Genomic DNA, 17762 nt, shown 5'->3' with positions numbered 1-17762 from the left:
ATAAACCTGTTTCACTGCTTAAGGCAAAAACACATGATCGAGTACAACAAGGCTATTTAGGAGATAAAAGCAGTTGGTGATGTTAAAAAAAAATATGGTTAAATGGCCTGTATTTGTATAGCGCTTTACTAGTCCCTAAGGACCCCAAAGCACTTTACACATCCAGTCACACATTCACACACTGGTGATGGCAAGCTACATTGTAGCCACAGCCACCCTGGAGCGCACTGAGAGAGGCGAGGCTGCCGGACACTGGCGCCACCGGGCCCCTCTGACCACCAGTAGGCAAGGGTGAAGCGTCTTGCCCAAGGACACAACGGCCGAGACTGTCGGAGCCAGGGCTTGAACCGGCAACCTTCCCATTACAAGGCGACCTCCCAACTCTGGCCTGCTCCCAACTCGGCTGGCCTGGAAACACCAGACACCGAGACATTTATGCAAATGTACTGTTTATAAGATTGGGGAAACCTGCAATCAGCTGAGACTGAAGAAGTCACTTGGATGAGTGACGAAATGTTTCTCCCACAAAACGCTACATCCAGATGAACAGAATCAACTTTTGGAGATTTACTTTCCTGGATGATTGAGCATGCATCAAGACAACTTTGACTATTGATCTCATGCTCATGGAAGAATTGGGATTTGGTGGGATTATGCAACATTAAGACAGCAGCCAGGTATCCCGAACTAATTTTGTGTATTTTGAGTAGCCTGTAATGGTGTTGGTCACATCATGATCATGAGATGTTCCCAAGAAATACACTGTATACTGCAACTTTGTGATTGCCTCTAAAAAACACTCTTTAAAATGAAAAATGTTACTCTGCATTTTGTAGATGCTTGAGGAGGAAATTGTTACTTTTATGAAAAATGAGCTACAAAAATTCAAGAAATTTCTGAGTCAAAAATGTCCAGAAGGCACACAAAAAAAGAAGATTATGAGAGAAGATTATGAATCAACGGCTGATAAAAAAGATGAGATCAGCGATGGTGACACATTTCTGAGACTCACACTGAGCTTCCTGAGAAGAAAGAAGCAGGATCAGCTGGCTGATTCTCTGCAGAGGAGTGAGAAGCTTTTCTATATTTTCTTCATTTTTTACATCTGTGGAAACTGTCAAACTGCCAAAGAGGTAAAATTGTTATTATAATGTAAAATTATTGTGAAACAATAACTCTGTTAACCTCAGTAATGGATAATGTGAAGATCTCAATAATGGATTAGGTTTCTTAAAGGTTTCTTAAAAACCATATTGCACTTAGCATATTTGATTCACTGTAAATGGACCTATATCACCTGATGTTTCCTCAGAAACTTCTGCTGCCATTTGCCAACATAAATTAAAGTGTAACCTGAGGAAAAAGTTTCAGTGCTTGTTTGAGGGGGGTGCCCGAGCAGAGAACCCCACTCGTCTGAATCAGATCTACACAGAGCTCCACATCTTAGAGGGTGAGAACAGAGATGATGATCATCATGAGGACAGACAGATACAACCTGCCTCCTTGAAACCTGGAGGTTCAGCTGATATCTTTTTTGGGAATATTTTTAAACCTTTATCTGGAAGACATGAACCAGTCAGAACTGTGGTGACAAAGGGAGTGGGTGGAATTGGAAAAACAGTCTTGACACAAAAATACATTTTGGACTGGGCTAAAAACAAAGCCAACAACAATATACAGTTTATCTTCCAATTCACTTTCCGAGAGCTCAATTTGCTGAAAACAAAACAGTGCAGCTTGATGGAACTTATCCATTATATGTTTACTGACACCAAAGAAGATAAGATAAGATAAGATAGAACTTTATTAATCCCTCGGGTGGGTTCCTCTGGGAAATTCGATTTCCAAAAAAGCACAGCACCGACAGAAGTTACAGAATATTATATATATATATATACACACACACACACATACACACACATATATAAATACAGAGACAAATATAAATAAAATATACGAAGGGGATAAATAGAATAAATAGGAATAAAAATAAAAATACAAGTGAATTGCACATTTCAAGTATTGAGGTCTATTGCACTGTTGACTATTTACAAAAAGTATTGCACAAGGTATTGTACAGTGAGGTGAAGAGGCACTACAGCTTAGTTGTTCCCCCCTCCTTTGTCCTCCTGTTTCCTGTTTCCCCTCCCTCTCCCCTCCAGGGAGGAGTTAAACAGTCTGATGGCGTGTGGGACAAAGGAGTTTTAAAGTCTGTTAGTTCTTGTCTTGGGGAGAAGCAACCTGTCACTGAACAGACTCTTCTGGTTGTTAATGGCCGTGTGCAGAGGATGCCCAGCATTGTTCATAATGTCCATCAGTTTCTTTAATGTCCTTTTCTCTGCCACTGTCACCAGAGTGTCCAGCTTCATGCCGACCACAGAGCTAGCCTTCCTGATCAGTTTCTCCAGCCTGGATGAGTCCCTCTTTGCTGTGCTGCTCCCCCAGCACACCACAGCATAGAAAAGTACTCCAGCAACCACTGACTGGTAAAACATCCTCAGGAGCTTCCTGCAGATGTTAAAAGACCTCAGCCTCCTGAGGAAGTACAGTCGGCTTTGGGCTTTTTTATACAGGTGCTCTGTGTTGCATGACCAGTCCAGTTTATTGTCCACCCACAGCCCGAGGTACTTGTACTTGTTGACCACCTCCACCTCCTCACCCTCTATCTGAACCGGCAGTGGACCTTCTCTGGACCTCCCGAAGTCCACAACCAGTTCCTTAGTCTTTGAGGTGTTGAGTTGCAGGTGGTTTGTGTGACTCCATGCGACAAAGTTCCTCACCAGACTTCTGTACTCCTCTTCCTGATCATCCCAGATACACCCCATGATGGCCGTGTCATCTGCAAACTTCTGAATATGGCATAATTCAGAGTTGTAGCAGAAGTCAGAGGTGTACAGGGTGAAGAGAAGAGGGGACAGCACAGTTCCCTGTGGTGCTCCTGTGCTGCTCACCACAGTGTCAGACGTGATGTCCTTCAGCCTGACGTACTGTGGTCTGTCGGTGAGGTAGTCGGAGATCCAAGCCACCAGGCAGGGGTCCACCTCCATCCTGTTCAGTTTTTCCTGAAGCATACAGGGCCGGATGGTATTAAAGGCACTGGAAAAGTCAAGAAACAGGATCCTGACCGTGCCTTTTCCCCCATCCAGGTGTGAGTGGGCTCTGTGTAGGAGGTACAGGATGGCATCCTCCACTCCAACACCCGCCTTGTATGCAAACTGTAGTGGGTCCTGGGCATGTTGTACCTGTGGTCGGAGGAGGTTGAGGAAGAGCCGCTCTAGAGTCTTCATAAGATGTGACGTCAGTGCCACCGGTCGGAAGTCATTCAGCTCATTGGGCCGGTTCCTTTTGGGGGCCGGGACGATGCAGGATGTCTTCTATAGGGCGGGCACTCTCCCCAGTCGCAGACTGAGATTGAAGACTCGTTGTAGCGGCTCCCCAAGTTCAGCAGCACATGCCTTTAGCATCCTAGGACACACCTTGTCTGGGCCTGCTGCCTTTCTGGGGCGAAGCTTCCTCAGTTGTCTCCTGACCTGATCCACTGTGACACTGGGAGATGTTTGGGAGGAGGGGAGGGGGGGAGATGTCTTGCTGCTGAGAGAGGGAAGAAAAAGCAGGAATCTGCCACTTTGAAGAGTTTCAGGTTGTGTTTCTCCTGGATGGTCTGGATGAGTGTCGACTTCCTCTGGACTTCCACAACAACAGCATTGTGACTGATGTTACAGAGTCCACCTCACTGGATGTACTGCTGACCAACCTTATCAGGGGGAACCTGCTTCCCTCTGCTCGCCTCTGGATAACAACACGACCTGCAGCAGCCACTCTGATCCCTCATGAGTGTGTTGACATGGTGAAAGAGGTCAGAGGCTTCATGGACTCACAGAAGGAGAAGTACTTCAGGAGGAGATTCAGGGATGAAGAGCAGGCAAATGCAATGATCTCACACATTGGGACATCACGACGCCTCCACATCATGTGCCACATTCCGGTCTTCTGTTGGATCACCTCTACAGTTCTCGAGGATGCACTCCAGTTCAAAGAGAAGACAGAACTTCCTGCAACCCTGACTGAGATGTACATCCACTTCCTGTTAACTCGGATAAAGCAAGATAATGCAAAGTATCATAGAAAGGCTGAGACAGATTCAGTATGGAACACAGAAGCCAAGAAGATCTTTCTGGCTTTGGGAAACCTTGCTTTTGAGGAGCTGCAGAAAGAAAACCAGATATTTTCTGAAACAGAACTAAAAGAGTATGGCATTGACATCAAAACTGGATCACTCTGCTCAGGACTGTTCATAGAGGTCTTCAATACGAAGCATGGGTTGAGCCAGGAGAGAGTGTTTTCCTTTGTCCATCTGAGCATTCAAGAGTTTCTGGCTGCACTTCATGTCCTTCTAACATTTGTCAACACTGGTGTCAATCTACTGAGAAGACGTCGATTGTCAGTAAAACATGAGCATGCATGTAAGAAACTCTACCAGGACGCAGTGGACCAGGCTTTACAGAGTCCAAAGGGGCACCTAGACTTGTTTGTTCGCTTCCTGCTGGGTCTTTCACTGGATACTAATCAGACTTTCCTACAAGGCCTGCTGAAAAAGACAAAAAGTAAACCAAAGGTCAGAGAAAAGCTAGTGCAGTACATCAAGCAGAAGATCAGACACTGTCCTTCTCCAGAGAGAAGCATTAATCTGTTTCACTGCCTAAATGAACTCAATGACAATTCTTTAGTGGAGGAAATCCAACAGCTTCTGAGATCAGGAAGCTTCTTTGAAAACAAACTCACTTTTTCTCAGTGGTCAGCGCATACATTTTACAATAAAACATACATTTGCATGAAACCAAAATACATCATAAATACAACTACAATTAATAGACAATAAATTTAAAAAATAAAAAATCATTAATTAAAATGACTACAGCTCTGATTTCCCTTTAATCACACTTTGACCTTCAATGTAAAGAATCTGATGTCTGTAATCAATTTGATTTCGGTTGGAAGTGTGTTCCACAGATGGCAGGCCTTTATGGAAAATGCTGACTGACCAAATTAAGATCTCGATATGATATCTTGCAGTTGCCGTTCACCATGCTCCTAGTAATACGATTACTATCTTGTCTTTGGATGTATCTATTAAGACACTCTGGGGCCATCCTATTTATACATTTAAAAACTAATTTAAGAAAACACAAATGATTAAAACTCATAAAACTAAGTAGATTATATATTTCTTTAAAATGTGACAATGATGCCACCGAATAGATTTTTTATCCATTATTTTTAAAGATTGGTTATATAAGGATACCACAGGCTGAACTGTAGATGGTGCTGCTTGAGTCCAAACTGTCAGACAATATGAAAAATGAGAGAATATCATGGAATGCATGAATAACTGAGCTGCTGAAGTAGGTATATAATGCCGAATTAACTTAAAACAATTCAGATTAACCTTGACCGTCGTTGAAATCTTCTTTACATGTGTATCAAATTTAAGAGTGAATCTAAAATTATTCCTAAAAACTTAAAATCTTTAACCTCCTTTATTTCTTCGTTGCTTAACTTGATTTTAAAATCATCAGGTGAACTTTGTTTTCTAATAGAAAAACACATAGAAACTGTTTTGTTTTTTTTAATTCAATACAAGATGATTATGTTCCAGCCATTGTTGGACATCATTCAGATGTGTCGTTAAAGTATCTGCTGCTTCACCAGGTGACTTAGCTGGTACATATATAACTGCATCATCTGCATAAAGCTGGTAGATAGCTTTTGGACAACTGGCAGGCAAATCATTTATGCTATATCATGCTACATCTAGCAGAGAAAACATTTTGTGTATGTTCACAGGTTATCAGGCTGATCACAGAGACAGGCTGTTGTGTCCTGGCTTCAGCTCTGAACTCCAACTGCTCTAATCTGAGGGAGCTGGATATGAGTTTTAATCATCCAGGAGACTTGGGACTTCAACTACTGTCTGCTTTACAGCAGGAGCCAAAGTGCAAACTGGAAACTCTCAAGTATGATGTTTTTAAAATCAGTACACATACGTCATAGCCTTCGTTTACTGAGCCTGAGTTTGTGTTCACTTGTCTTTCTCTACCACATCAACAGGACTGGTCACTGTGGAAAATGCAGAATGGCCCCATCACCCCTAAGATGTAAGCCAAACCACTATTAAAAGGATCTTGGAAAACAATCAATTCAAATTATCAACATTATAATATGATATAATTAGTGCTGTCAGCGTTAATGTCATTAAAATGACGTTAACACCATAACCGCATTAACGCAGCAAATCTCCGTTAATGAGTTAACGTGGATCGCCCCGTGCGTGGGGCTGCATGGCATCAATACGTTAGCTCATTTAGCTTGTTAATGCATTAGACCTGGATGACTGAGAACCTTCACAGACAATGCATTAGAGCCGTCCAGCCCCACGCACGGGGCGATCCGCGACAACTTGCTAACGGAGATTTGCCGCGTTAATGCGGTTATGGTGTTAACGTCATTTTAACAAGATTAGCGCTGACAGCACTAGATATAAAATATTCTTTGAAATGTGATGAAATAATTAGCTATGCTTAGCATAAAGACTGGAAGAATGGTGAACCCGTAGTTTGGATCCAACTGAGGGTAACATAAACCATAACCTCTCAAAACTCAATCATTAATATGTCATATCTTATTTGTTTAATGTCTACAAAAGCCAAAGTACAGGTTGGGCCAATTTTATGGATACACCGTAATAACATGGGAATGGTTGGTGATATTAAAGTCCTGTTTGTGGCACATTAGTATATGTGAGGGGGCAAACTCCTCAAGATGGGTGGTGACCATGGTGGGCATTTAGAAGTTGGCCATCTTGGATAGAACTTTTGTTTTTTCAATAGGAAGAGGGCCATGTGACACATCAAACTTATTGGTAATGTCACAAGAAAAACAATGGTGTGCTTGGTTTCAGCGTAACTTTATTCTTTCATGAGTTATTTACAACTTTCTGACCACTTATAAAATGTGTTCAATGTGCTGCCCATTTTGTGTTGGATTGTCAATGCATCCCTCTTGTCCCACTCTTCACACACTGATAGCAACACCGCAGGAAAAATGCCAGCACAGGCATCCAGTATCCGTAGTTTCAGGTGCTGCACATCTCGTATCTTCACACTATAGACAATTGCCTTCAGATGACCCCAAAGATAAAAGTCTAAGGGGGTCAGATCGGGAGACCTTGGGAGCCATTCAACTGGCCTACAACGACCAATCCACTTTCCAGGAAACTGTTCATCTACGAATGCTCGGACCTGGCACCCATAATGTGGTGGTGCACCATCTTGCTGGAAAAACTGAGGGAACGTGCCAGCTTCAGTGCAAAAAGAGGGAAACACATCATCATGTAACAATTTCAAATATCCAGTGGCCTTGAGGTTTCCATTGATGAAGAATGGACCCACTATCGTTGTACCCCATATACCACACCAAACCATCACTTTTGTTGTTCCAACGGTCTTGGAGGGATCCATCCAATGTGGGTTAGTGTCAGACCAATAGCGGTGGTTTTGTTGGTTAACTTCACCATTCACATAAAACTTTTCCTCATCACTGAACAAAATCTTCTGTGTGAACTGAGGGTCCTGTTCCAATTTTTGCTTTGCCCATTCTGCAAATTCTGTGCGCTGATCTGGGTCATCCTCGTCGAGATCCTGCAGTAGCTGGAGTTTGTAAGGGTGCCATTTGTGAGTAGCTAACATCCGCCGAAGGGATGTTCGACTAATGCCACTCTCCAGTGACATGGCCACGCTGTGGGCTCTTGCTGAATGAAGCTAGGACAGCCACTGATGTTTCTTCATTAGTGAGTTTTCTTGCGTCCACATTTTGGCAAATCCAACACTGAACCAGTTTCACGAAAATTAGCAAGCAGTTTGCTAACTGTAGCATGGGAGATGGGTGGTCTCGTAGGGTGTCTTGCATTGAAATCTGCTGCAATGACCCGGTTACTGCGTTCACCAGATATCAACACAATTTCGATCCGCTCCTCACGTGTTAACCTCTTCAACATGTCAATGACTGTGAACAAAGAGAAACTTGTAAATAACTCATGAAAGAATAAAGTTACGTTGAAACCGAGCACACCATTGTTTTTCTTGTGACATTACCAATAAGTTTGATGTGTCACTGAGCCCTCTTCCTATTGAAAAAACAAAAGTTCTATCCTAGATGGCCGACTTCTAAATGCCCACCATGGTCACCACCCATCTTGAGGAGTTTGCCCCCTCACATATACTAATGTGCCACAAACAGGACTTTAATATCACCAACCATTCCCATGTTATTACGGTGTATCCATATAAATGGTCCACCCTGTACTATTAGTACTGGACCCAAACACAGCAGAAGGAAACCTCAAACTGTCTACAGACAACAGAAAAGCCGTGTTGGTGAAAGAGGAGCAGCCTGATCATCCAGAGAGATTGGATAGCTGGAAACAGGTGCTTTGCAGCGATGGTTTGACTGGGTGCTTTTACTGGGAGGTACGGTGGACAGGAACGGTTACAATAGGAGTGACATACAAAGGAATCAGGAGGAAAGCATACATTGATGGCTGCTGTATTGGATGGAACCAATTACAACCAGTCCTGGAGTCTTTTCTGCTCAGCTCAAGGTTTCACTGCCTGGCACAATAGCATACCAACAGACATAAAAACAGCCCCACCTGCTGACTCTAACTGAGTAGCAGTATATCTGGACTGGCCTGCTGGCACTGTGTCCTTCTATTGTCTCCCTTGCATAGTGTCTTCACGAAAACAGATACATCTCTACACGTACCAGACCACGTTCACTGAGCCAGTCTATGCTGCATTTGGACTTGGACGTGTACTTGAGTTTGAGCCTGATGGTACATTGTTATCATCCCAGATTGTTCTGTTTAAAAATGAAGAATGAATGTTCCCTAGAAGATTGATTCCCAAAGTGTGTGATGCAGGATCTTTGAGGCTTTAAGACAGGATGAGGGTCCTCTGAGATGTATTTATATTTTTTACTGCTACATTTACTTCTGTACATTTTTGACTACCGTGATTTATTATTAACTCTTTTTTAAGTCTACAACAACATGCTGAACAAGTTTGAGATATCACTGAGAAATTCACAGGTAGCATTTTTGTAGCTGACCAGCAGTTGTATTTAATGTATTTATGAATGAAAGAACGTGTCTAAGAGCGTTTTTAGCTCCTCATGCAGTTTTACTCCTGTGTCACAATCCTTGCAAGGAATTCCCACAGAAGAAATACCAGCTCCTTTGTATTTGTTTTTTCTGATTCAGTATATTTTATTCTCTGAATATGTATATTGCATGTTATAGTTGACTGTTATACTAATATTAACGACACGTGTGTGTGTGTGTGTGTGTGTGTGTGTGTGTGTGTGTGTGTGTGTGTGTGTGTGTGTGTGTGTGTGTGTGTGTGTGTGTGTGTGTGTGATCAATATGAATGGGTGACATTTATTTATTTTTACTTTTTATTTTATTTTATTTTTTTGCCTGTCCCATTTGGTTATTTAGCCGTCAGAGTTGTTGTCTGAAGGCCAACAAAGATACCCAACGGATTTACTTTGCCAAGTGGATCATCACGGCCTTGCCATTTGATCCATTTGATCTACCTTTGTTGTTATTATTTATTTAATTTTATTTTCAGTTGTTACAGATGGGACAGACATGGTTGGGGGATAGGAAAGGGAGAAAGAAAGATGAAGAAACAGAATAACAGAGGGCAAGTGAGACAGTGAGAAAGGGCACTTAGAAAGAAAAAAAATCTTCCAGATCACCAGTTGAGAGAAAAAAACAAGAAAAAGAAAAAGAAAAAGAAAAAACAAGCAAAAAATGAGGGCAACATAATAAACACAGCACCATTGCATTAATCTAGCTAACAGTAAATAACAGTAAATACTAAATATTGAATGTTGTTGTGCAGCACACAGCCTCGACAGCGCACAATGTGCTTTGAGGTAGCAGCCAAGAAAGGTGTAGTTTGTGTCTTCACAGGGGACAATTATTTTTAAGGCTATGGATGGACGCTGACTGTTCAAAGACAAACTAGGAAGCATTTTTTAGACATTATTAACAATGCAGCAAAAACTCTGGGCTACATAGAACATGGAAAAACACTGGTGACATTGGAAAGAAAAATGTCTGGACTTCTTTAAGTTGGTTGAAGACGTTTCACCTCTCATCCAAGAAGCTTCTTCAGTTCTTAGGTCAAATGGTGGAGAGTCCCACCCAGATTTAAACCCTGTGGGAATTTCCCCCCAAAGAGGGACAAAGGACCCCCTGGTGATCCTCTACCTAATAACATGAACCACGGTGTGAAAACGGGTGTGGGTCACAATAAGCCAGGGTTTTGGGTGAGCTCATTGTGAAACCTGGCCCCACCCTATCATGTGATAGGGTGATCCTGAGGTCAGATGGCCCAGGATGTGAGTGGGCGTTAAGGCGTCTGGGAAGGATCTCAAAACTGGATTATAGATGGCAGACAGCTGGTGTCGTAAACCACCACTTCTGTTCAAAGATGGTCGCTCACAGTGGACATAGATGGCTTCTTTCACTCCTCTTTCAAACCATCTATCCTCTCTGTCCAAAATGTGAACATTGGCATCCTCGAAAGAGTGACCTTTGTCCTTTAGATGCAGATGGACTGCTGAGTCTTGTCCTGTGGAGGTGGCTCTTCTATGTTGTGCCATGCGCTTGTGAAGTGGCTGTTTGGTCTCTCCGATGTAGAGGTCTGGGAATTCCTCGCTACACTGTAGAGCATACACCACATTGTTAAGTTTGTGTTTTGGAGTTTTGTCTTTCGGGTGAACCAGTTTTTGTCTGAGTGTGTTGCTGGGTCTGAAATAATCCAGGATGTCGTGCTTGGAGAAAACCCTCCTGAGTTTCTCTGATGCACCGTCAAGTCAAGTCAAGTCAACTTTATTTGTCAATTCTGCCACATGTACAGGACATACAGAGAATAGAAATTTCGTTACTCTCAAACCCTAGTGATTAAAAAATGCAAATAAAATAATTAAAAAGTAAAAATTTAAATAAATACAATACAATTTTACGTATAACAAAAAAAAAAAAAGCTATGCAATATACAATATACAATATTCAAGTAAAGGAGGCTACATAGGGGATGACAATGTTGTTGCATCTGTCTTTCTTATCGTCCCTCGCTGGTGTCTGATCTGAGTACAGTTCCAGCCTTGAATTCAGATGGCTCTTTTCAGTTTATTTCTTCATGCAAGTACTGCTGGGTATACATGAGTAATAATAAAGACAATAATAAATAATGTAATAAGTAAAGCTGATTCCAGAGCTAAACTCAGAACAGGCAAACAGCCAGTCTATTAGCTCTCTGTCATTCTGGTCCTGAGGCAGAATCACCCTCCATGTTTTCCTCACAAATATTCACTGTACACACTCACAGAGGGAAATTTGGACTGATTTATTAGCAAATTCCTTTCACCTAAAAGCACGTGGTCATCTTCATAAACAGGATATCAAACTTTTCAAGGTCACTTTAAATCAGTCAAACACTAAATTGTAAATTGTTATTAATCCTTTTACCTTAGTCTTCAAGTTTATATTTATTTCTTACTCTTCTTATATTTATTTTTTGTCTTTTGCACTGAATGGAGCTGGAGCTTTGTCGTCTCCTCTCTCTATATACTGTACTGTTTATAGCAGAGATGACAATAAAGTTTACTTTGATCACAGTCAAATATCTCATCATTGAATCATTGTAGTTTGGAAGTTTAGCATTCTTGCCTGACAAACTTTTCGCAGTGTTTGTGAGTGTCTGATGTTCTTGTTTTATGCTTTTTCTACTACATCCCTGTAAAACCAGTCTAACCTGTAGTGGGAGTGAATAGAAAAATCACAGCATTAGATCTGGTAGGTCTCCACTAGATGGAGACAAAGCTGACTACAGTATGCAGGAGGTTGTTTTTTTTTTTTTTAAATTCAATTATAGTTCATCTATTTGAGTTCTTTTTCCTTTTCAAAACTAAATTCTTCTGTTCTGCTAAGCAGAGAACAATGAATGATAATGATTTTCGTACTTTTTCGGTATTCGCTATTTCATAAAATTGTAGCTATATCAAATTCTTCTTTATATAGCTACTGTTTTCAGTGCTATTTTTGTCTCTTCACTTTTTTCCTGCCTTGGTCACTGCTGTAGGATTTATTTATTTTATCCCATTTAACCGGAAATAAGCGAAATACGGTCGGGATTTTTGGTGTATCTTATTCTGCTTATAATAAAAATAATAATAATAATGCAACACACTGAAGGAAGACAAGGTTCATCCAGGTGCACATGGAGGTTTATTGCGCTGAAACACAGCAAAACAGTTCTGTGTTACTGACAATACGGTGGCCCCTAGAGACAAAGCACGTACAAACTCCAAAACACTTGCAAACTCCAAAACACATGCAAATTCCAAAACACATGCAAATTCCAAAACACTTGCAAACTAAAAAACACATGCAAACTCCAAAATACGTACAAACTCCAAAACACATGCAAACTCCAAAACACGTACAAACTCCAAAACACTTGCAAAATCCAAAACACGTACAAACTAAAAAACACATGCAAAATCCAAAACACTTGCAAAATCCAAAACACTTGCAAACTCAAAAACACATGCAAACTTCAAAACACGTACAAACTCCAAAACACTTGCAAAATCCAAAACACGTACAAACTAAAAAACACTTGCAAAATCCAAAACACATGCAAATTCCAAAACACAACGGAAGTGCTCCAGGACGCTAGGGGCAGTGTTGAGCTTTTGTTACCTAGTAACTACACAAGCCAGGAAGTACCAATGACCGGATTTGGGGTTTGCAGCCTTAAAGGCCGCATTTTAAGGCCGATTACGTCACAGCGACAAGAGAAGGCTTTCCCAATTCAAAGGCTGCTCGAAATGCGGCCCTCAAATGCGTCCATAATTTCCCTGAATTTTAAGGATGGGTCGGTGTAGCCTTCATGGCCCAACATATCCCAGACTTCATAGTGCGGTGGTGGTGTGGATAATTTTGCCGAAAAAAAAACGGTGGAAGCGGAGCGGAGGAAGAGTAAACTTTCAGAAGTAAGTACTGAATATTATGTCACTTATTTATGCGCAAATATTTTTTTAATGAAGAACGTTAAACCATTATTGTTGGCCACGTGTCGGGAAAGTTATGTGACATTAGTGATGTCTGTACTTTCAGAATTAACTTGGTTTTAAAGCCTTTACTTTAAAAAAAATATATATAGTCGACCTTAATCTTACAGAGATTGTGATGATTTTGTGGATAATTAAAGTCAGTCATATATCCACAAACACAACAAGCTGAAAGTCAGTGATGCTGCTCGGTTTGCAGTCCTGAATATCACAGCACAAGGAGGATTCACTGCACTGTTAATGTTAGCTATGTTATATTGCTGCCTCTGTTCGGTGGTGTCGAGCCAAACGGACTTTAACGTGTGTTTGAACAGCTGACGGTTCACTTGTTAAGCTGAAAGAAAGATGCTTTAATCGCAGGAGTCACACATGTGTCCACTGTACCATCTGGGAACTCCTCTTGTTTCGTAATAACACAAACACTAAATCCTCCTTCTTTTGTGCTGTTTTGTAGCAGTGTATACACCTGAGACTTTCACCTGTCTGTCTGTCCTGCACTCGCTCTCTGTTTCTTTCTCTCTGATTGTGGAATAAAAGTATGAACATGTGTTTATAAGTCACACTTGTGTTTGAATCCTGCAGCTTATCACACATTTGATTTCCATGTGTGACAACTGCAAGTGTCCAGAGTGAGGACAGACTGAGGGACACACTGCTGTCTATCATCTGTGAGGCTTTGCACCCCTGATGATCCACCAGGACAAACTCAGCAGTGTGTGAGGAAGAGGAGGAGGAAGAGCCAGCAGCAGCTGACAGATGGAGAGAATAGACAGACTGTTCCCTGTTTGTGAAGAACTGCTAGAAAAGTTTAAAATAACTAATTGTCTGTCCTGAATCAGTCTTATTAGGTAATGTTCAAATAATTTTATCATTCCAGTGTTTTCAGTGTGGGAGAAAGTACTCAGGGCCTTCAAGTTACACACTATGAAAGGCAGCAACAAGTTTAATATTCAGAAACCTAAAGTATGTATCAGCAGCAGAATGGAGCTAAAAATAAATGTTTGTTCCAGTTCTATGAAGCTTTGAGTATTTTGGATCAGTAGCACTGCTGTGTTTGTTGCATCATATTGCTGTAATTGTTTATATGCTTTATATATTCTGAGGTAAGTTGATCTATAGTGTTACATCATATTCTATAAGGATGTTATGTGTTTGTAGACTTTCTGCCCAGTTTGACCCATTTAGCAGAAGCCAGCCTGTTTAAGGCTCTGATATCTATTCTGTATGACTGAAAGAAGTTATGACATGGTCTGATTTTCTCACCCAATAAAGGAATATTTCATATATCAGTCTACTCTTCATTTTATCAGAAACCGTTATCACAGCTTGTACATTTTCTTTTTATAAATATATGTAAGCAATGAGCCAAATTTAGTAATGCCAGCATACTGAAGGAACAACATTTGTCTCTTATATATGATACACCTAAGTAGTAATATACCTATACTTTTTTTTGCCCCCCCCCCCACACCCCGAGGGCATTCCCCCCCCCCACCCCTCTCCCCCCACACCCCCCACACCCCCCACCCCGAGGGCATTTCCCCCCCCTCCCTATCCCCCGCCGCGTCCATGTGCGTGTGCACGTGCGCGAGAACGGACTTTTTGCATGTGCGTGTGTGTCCAGGGGTCATATGAGTTCACATGTGTTTAATAGAGTATTATTTAATGAAACCATTATGTGTTTTAATTAAACTCTTTTTAAAGGTTTGTATAGGTCTCAGAGTTCTGTTATTTGGACATAGGTGATTTAATTTAACTACTTTAGGGGTATTTTAACTAGTTAGGAGTCTTTTGCATTTTCTTCAGTGCTATTTAGGAGCAAATAGTTTTCAAACAGAGGTCCGCAAATAACATGTATCCCTTTAGAAATAAACAGTGATACTTTTAAAAACCGTGTATTCCCACACAGCATTTAATTTAGCTAGTTTAGGAAGATTTCACTTTTCTAATAGTTTCACAGGCTAGTAGTTTTTTTTTTTAAATAGAGCACCACAAACAACATGTATCCCTTTAGAAATAAACTGTGATACTTCTAAAAGTACATATTCACAATAGCGCTGTATCAACCACCATGTGGCTTTAATGCAACTAGTCTTATAATTATCTACTAGTCTGCAACAGTTAGACTCGCTGATTACACATAGATGATTTAACTACTTTAGGGGCATTTCACATTTCTAAAAGTTTCACAGACCAATAGTTTTAAATAGAGCACCGCAAACAACATGTATTTCTTTTAGAAATAAGCTGTGATACTTCTAAAAAACACATATTCCCACACTCTGTAACAGTTAGACAGAGGGGGTGCAGCTAGGCTCCCAACAGTCTGCAAAAGAAGTCATGAAGCAAACAAAAGAGGCTCCTTATCAAGAGCATCCCAGCCCAAAGGTGTATATACACAAACAGTTAATGGCTTTAATGCAACTAGTCTTATCATGTCAGAGGCCAGCAGAAACCATGACCAACAGAGTCTCCAAAGGCCTGCCACCTTTCTTCCTTACATCACACTCTTTTATCTCTACATCTCAGAGGTCAACTGAAAGTAGCCCCACCTATATAAAAACACCCCATCAGACACACAGTATTTTCCTCAGCACTTCACAACTGCCACAAGGTATATCGTTTTAACTTTTTATTTTTTCACTTGAATGTGCGTTGGAGCCGACTTTGCTACCCGCACAGAGCGTTTCTGACAGTCGGGCGCTGCTTATACAATAGAGAAAAGCAACAATACAGAGTGTTTCTCTGCTCCAAGAAATCCGAGGGCCTTTCACACAGTAAGCATGTCTGTTATACCCAGGGCATAAATGTCTGTATGTCAGTGCTGATTATTCAAACCCTGTTTAACATGTGACACATATGTTGTCCGAAAACAATTCCTCTAAATTTGCAAAGTTACTGATTTAAAAAATATATATTTTCGAATTTTTAGTTGCATGTCAAACATATGATAGACTCTTGAGCATATTCGTATAGCTAAATTCACAATGGTATAACCGTGCTAAATAAAAGAGGCCCAAGCACCAATGCACTCTAATCCACTCCGCTAAACTGTATGTTGATAAGTACATGAAGCGTACCTCTACCTCTACAGCTGAAAACAGTTTGTATCCGCACTCTGAGGGTCTGCTGAATTGTTTTAATGGCACTTTTTGACGAACAGCAGATGAAGAAATCCTATTTATTGTAGAAACTGTCCCTAAGCTATTGTTGCTCATACTTACTGAGGTCCCTAGCTACTTCCTTACTATGTCAGTAAACTTTTTTGAAAAGGAAGCTGTTGTAGATTTAAAGAAACATCTTAATTGAAGCAAAGGCAAAAAAAAAAAACTGGAATGAATTTCATGTGACTGTTCATATTAAAGCCAACAACAAGTGAAAATCCAAAAATGGCTCCAATCCTTTGTATTAATGATCTCCCCCCCCTCTCTCTCTCTGTGTGTGTGTGTGTGTGTGTGTGCGTGAGTGTGTGTGTGTGTGTGTGTGTGTGTGTGCGTGAGTGTGTGTGCCCTCACAGAAGGAAGGTCACAGCAGGAGCTTTTCTCAAACGCATTACCAATCAGTTTTTTTACAAGAAGTGTAGCTCATACAATGGTATAAATGTATTCTTTGCGATACTTTATAAATATGAAGCTAAAGATTTTGAGTTCGTGCACATTGTGAAGCAAGAATCTAAATATCTGTGTCACAATGATTTCTATAAAAGCGTGTTGTTTATGGGGATAATGTAACAAATCTTTTGTGCGTCCTATTAATGATCAATGGTAATTGAAGAGGAACCCTGACTCAGGACATTTTCATGACAAGTGACAGCGCAGACAACTACTAATGAGAGAACATGTTTTATCATCATAAAGACTGTGATATGAAGCATCGTTAAAGTGTCACTTCAGTAATGTTGACTCATGTTTTTAATAATGACTTTAAAACACTAAACTCTAATTTCTGTGGTTTATTTTAAGTTTACAGAATATAACATGTGGTAAGAGTTTTACTTCTCACTGTCCGTGTTATGTGTATCTATTTATCATGTATGCTTTGCTCTGTGGACTGTAAAATGTTTCATTGTGTTCATGAAATAAACCAGACTTTCACCGTCTGCATCTTTTACTGTTTTTCTGCTTTTGTTCACTCCAAGTTTGACAAAACCTACAGATATCCAGAGTTAACTCACTAACAATGTGGAGCAGTCACAGTGTATTTAGCTGCTTTTTCCCTGAACACAACCAACTGAGAGAAACGCCTGTAGGCCTCACTTTGGTCATTTGAACGCTGAAGGAGATTTGTTCCATAGACACCTTATACTAGTGTTTCCTGCACTACTATGTTCTATTTAAATCCAGATTCCTTTTATAGTTTGCAGTGAAATTTGTTAAACCATTGCTTAATGGGACAGAAGTACAAGTCACTCTTTACTAACACATTTGTAGATGAGTTTATTGCTGAACAACACAGCTAGCAGTCTCACACACTCTTTAGGTTTTTCAAGTTTTGTGTGTAAGGGTTTAGTCTATCAAACCTTACCCTTTTCCCCCCAGTATCACAACAGTATGACTCCC

General features: G+C 40.7%; 1 pseudogene; it reads left to right on the top strand.

Moving 5' to 3' along the window:
• The first annotated feature begins 836 nt into the window (after positions 1-836).
• On the top strand, positions 837-8937 carry LOC143419859 (protein NLRC3-like; annotated as a pseudogene).
• The last annotated feature ends 8825 nt before the right edge of the window (positions 8938-17762 follow it).

Source organism: Maylandia zebra, linkage group LG1 (genome assembly GCF_041146795.1).
Source record: "Maylandia zebra isolate NMK-2024a linkage group LG1, Mzebra_GT3a, whole genome shotgun sequence".
In the NCBI taxonomy this organism is placed as follows: domain Eukaryota; kingdom Metazoa; phylum Chordata; class Actinopteri; order Cichliformes; family Cichlidae; genus Maylandia; species Maylandia zebra.
This window is presented reverse-complemented; position numbering and strand designations above follow the sequence as displayed.